This window comes from Lissotriton helveticus, chromosome 8 (genome assembly GCF_964261635.1).
Source record: "Lissotriton helveticus chromosome 8, aLisHel1.1, whole genome shotgun sequence".
NCBI classification, from domain to species: domain Eukaryota; kingdom Metazoa; phylum Chordata; class Amphibia; order Caudata; family Salamandridae; genus Lissotriton; species Lissotriton helveticus.
The window spans coordinates 1615770108-1615774973 of record NC_136069.1 but is presented as its reverse complement, the minus strand read 5'-3'; positions in this window follow the sequence as shown (position 1 = coordinate 1615774973).

The window sequence follows — 4866 nt, the reverse complement described above, 5'->3', positions numbered from 1 at the left end:
TTTGATAATAGCAACTTCTGTTATTTACAGAAATGAGAAGTAGGTGGACAATGCGAACGCCTACAGGTGAAACAAATGTACTTTGCACGTGCAAACATTTGTATTTCCTCCACATTCCAGTTTTGGAACGTTTTGGACCTGGCCCTTTTGGCAGAGTCACTCTAGATCTTTCCCTTCCTTTTCTGAACTCAAATTTCTTGACCATTAGGACTCCGTGCACTTTATTCCTGCCAATCAGTGGTAAAGTGCTTGTGCTCCCTCTTGAAAATATGATAAAGTGGCACACACCTGATTGGTACATTTAATTTTCATGTTAGTCCCTTGTGGTAATGCATGTCCTTAGGGTATGTACATTCAATTCTACTTGTGGGCTGCAGCACTCATGCCACCAACTAAGGTAGCCTTATAAAACATGTGTCAGGCCTGCCTCTGCCGCATGGGCGAGCCGTTTTAAACTGCATTTCGATCTGGCACAAAAAAACCTTTGCCTAGCCCAAACTTCTATTTTAATACTTATAGGTCACTCTTGAGGTAGGGCCTAACTTCTTCTAGGGTAGGGTGCCTGGTATTTAAAACATAGGACATGTGTGTTTTAGTTTTACATGTTCTGACCGTCAAAACCTCTAAAGTATTTATTTCACAGTTGAAAGGCTATTTCTCCCATAGATACTGGGTAACTTTATTACCCTTAATAAGAGATAACTTTGGGTTGGGTCTGATAGAGATATTCTGTTTTCACTTAAATGAATTGTAATTTAAAATCTTCTTGAATGATAAAGGTGGATTTTAAGTTATCATTTGAAAAATGTAACCTTTAGAAAGTTGGCATTTTTCTGCTTAAACCAGATGTATCTTTCTACCAGTGTCCAGGGTCACATGACTGTGAACGGTTCTCCTGTTGTGCGTTGTGATTTCTTTCTAGACATGGGGGTTAAGGAAGTCTAGGCCTAAGGGAAGTGCGTCTTTCTGGCAGGATGACTGATGAGGAGCTGTACTTGGCCCCTTCAAAGGTTCCTGCCTGCAGCACGCACAGAACCTGACAACAGGCCTGCCCTTGTCTTTGTCACCCTGAGGTCTGGACAAAATGTCAAATATATTGAGTAAAGAATATCAAGATGTCAAAAATATTGTCAACAGGAATTTCAAAGATTTTAGGTGTTGTTTTTAACATTGTTTCTATTTAGAACATGCTATTGTATACAATATTGTTTGTAAGTGATATTTTATTGATTTCATATGTAATTTGTTTGTGTTTAGTAAGATGATTTGCTAATTATGACATTTCTGAAATGTATTAGTTGTATTAATGTGTAAAAAGAATGTATATATAATTTCTTTTAGCAGGTGGATGTTGAATTTTTAGAGAATAACGGTGGGGGCATATGTAAAAAGTTCATATTTGAATTTTATTGTAATGCTAATCATTTTAATGGTATACAAATTATTGTTATAATATAGAAAAAATATGTTCTATGTATGAGTTCAGATTTGTTCTGTATTTATATGTTATAGGTCTATTTATTATTTTAAATGTATTAAACAACATTTTAATAATGACATTTGTATTATTTTTATTATTAGAATAGGTTCTGTTGTTGGGAATATATATTTTAATATTCATTTATTTGAATGTAATCAAAGTTATGTTTATATATATAACTTGAAACTTAATTTGATCAGTTCTGTTTTACATTTATGACTTTCAATTTAGGATTATGCTTTTTTTGTAGCTACATTTCAAAGGTTACACATATTAATACCTATTAATAAAATATATTTTTAATCAACAGTGATACAAATATTTTATATGTTAATGTATAATTTTAAATACATCTATTTTTTTGCTTTGGTCATTGGGTCTTCTAAGAAATTGTTATTTTATTTTAAGCATAAAATATTATTTGTGAGTATAGAGTATTGATTGCGTATTTATATTATTAAATGTCCAACACCATGCTTCAGATTGCAGTGGAAATAGTAAATGCAACAATTTTACTGTCCAACACTTCCCTAAAATGGTTTTCATTGGATTGGAAATAGTAATTGTCACCCCTTTAGTGTCCAACACCTTCTCCAAATTAGTTTAGATTGGAGTGTGAATAATGAATATAACCCTTTAGTAAGTCAGGATTCATAGAGTATGGCAAATCACTTGTGAGGGTCTCAAGGCACTGCAGTACCTAACTTCTTCATGTTGATGTGTTCACTCAGTCACAATGAGGGAAAACAAGGAGGAAAGCAGTGAAAATGAGGGAAGAAAAGGAGAAGGCACACAAAAACAGGTGAGAAAGCTAAGAGAAAGTAGTGAATATGAAGAAAAAGCAATGAGAAGGCTTTCAAAAAATGGGGAAATAGCAGGAGGTGACAGTGTGAAACAAGAGGAAAGCTAGGAAAAGACACTCAAAAAGCAATAGAAAAAGTGAGGAGAGAGCAGTGAAAAGTAGGGAAAGGAGGAGAAGACACCCAGAAAACAGGGGAATAAAGCAAGGAGAAAGCTCTAAAGAAATGAGTGACAAAGCATGAATAAGCAGTGAAAAATGAGGTGAAAGTATTGAGAAGGCCCACAAAATACAGGAGAGAAGCAAGGAGAAACCATTGAAACTAGGGAAAAGCAAGAGAAGGCACTCAAAAAAAGGGAGAAAAATCAAGAAGACCGGAGCAAGAGCTCTGCAGCAGCCTGGGGAGAGCTGGGTCGTGTATCCAACACCTTCTCCAGATTGGTTTAGAAAGGTATGAGAACAGTAAATGTCGGGAATGTTGGGAATAGTACATTTCACCCCCTTAGCGTCCAACACCTTCCTGAAATTAGTTTAGAAAGGTATGGGAACAGTAAATGTCTACCCTTTAGTGTCCAACATCTTCTCCAAATTGGTTTAGATTTGAATGGGAATAATAGATGTCACCCCTTTAGTGTCTAATGCCTTCTCCACATTGGTTTACATTGGAGTGGGAAAGTAATTTTCACCCCTTCAGTGTCCAACACCTTCCTGAAATTGGTTTGCATTGGAATGGAAATGGCAAATGTTTCTCTCCCCTTTAGTGTCAAACACCTTCTCCAAATTGGTTTACTTAATTGGAGTGGGAATAATAAATGTCACTCCTTTAATATCCAAAACATTACTCAAAATGGTCTAGATTGGAGTGTTACTAGTAAATTTCCAGAAACTGAATATCTTGCAGAGTTTGAGCCAAACACTACAGACATTGTGAACACAAAAGGAGTGTACATCTAGAAAGTGTTTGTCTAGACGAAGCACTGCAGTATTGCACATATAGAAACAATATGACAAAAAAAGCAGATGAAGGTAAATTTGCAGTAGTTGGTTGCAATGTGCGACATAGCAAGGTCTGTCTAATTAACCGCTTAACCGCAGTGGCAATATCACCACGGTGCGGCAGTTTAGCAGAGTGGGCAGTGCCGTGTTGGCCAACAGACGTGCGCAGCACTATGAAGGAAGTGCTTGCGACGGTCGTTGCCCGACGAACGCATGGAAACTAAGTTGCCAAACTGCTGAAGAAAGACAATGTTTCTGGTTGGCATTTTTTCAGCTGTTTGAACATTGGCATTCTGCAACAGAATTAATAGACTCTGACTGCTATGAATACTCTTTCACTGATGCAAAGGATAGCACTGTGTGCTCAGTGTTTCCAAACTACTTGCAAAAGTTAATTGATGAAAGTCAACAGTAAGAAATAATAGCCACTGAGGTAACTAAGGAGAGTTGACAAAACAGCCAAAATTCAGGTTCTCAAAGTCAGTACCCACTTGGAGAAATGCTATTACAAATAATGAGTTGGGGACAGCCTTGAAACAAGCAAGCAAGAAAATAATTGATTTGGCAGATTCTGTTGAACAACTAAATAATAATTACATTGAAAATTTATGGCTGTGAAAGCTACAATTGAACATCATTGCTTCATATCAAGAAAGAGTGTGCATGCACAACATTTGAACCAATACTGTTGTAAGTAAGTGATCAGTCTGGGACTGGTCAAAGTTTCTTAATGCAAGTTTGTGCTGCTTTTCTATAGAAGACTATAGGCTGTAATTTATCATGTGTGGTTACAGCACCTACTGGACTACCTGCAAAAAATATACTTTACATCATCTTCTGATGCTACCTGTGGACATGACAACAAACTGCAATACCAAAGGTTATCTGGTGAAGCTTGTCATGCAACTTGTAATCATTGATGAGGTGAGCGTGGTCTCAAACCTAATGATTGCCTTTGTATATTAGAAAATTCAAGAGGTTCAGAGAATGGACTATGTCCTATTTCAGGTAAAACGTTTGATTGTTTTCGGAGGTCTACTCCTGTTGAAAACACTGCTCCATGATGAAACTAGGAATTCCTTTGAAAGCAAAGGAAATGTGAATAATTGGTTACATTTCTAATTCAAAGAATTAATCAGGAATATGTAGCAAACACCTGACTTCGGAACTTGTAATATTATGAAAGATATTAGAGTAGGTACTCTTTAAAAAGAGGGAAGGCATATTCTAGAAAGTTGTCGTCTTAAAAATTTTTATCCAACAACACAGACAGCCCGAGAACTAATGTTCACTCTTATACAAGAAGTAAGTAAGTAAAATTTTGTTTGCACAATTAATTAAAATCATTGCATTATACGCATCCGAGATTGACTGTTGTAGAAAAAGAATATTCAAGTCTATTAAAAAGTCAGTAGGTTTGTTGGTTAAAAGAACAATGGGAGAGTCGCTTAAAGAGGATAAAGCTCAGACTTGGTCAGATGGTAAGATCAAGGAGTTAATTTCTATGATAAACTTTACAAAGCGTGTCGCCATCTGAGGTGAGTCCCCCCTCATGCAAGCATCAAGTGCTTCTTGACATGTCCTGATGCCA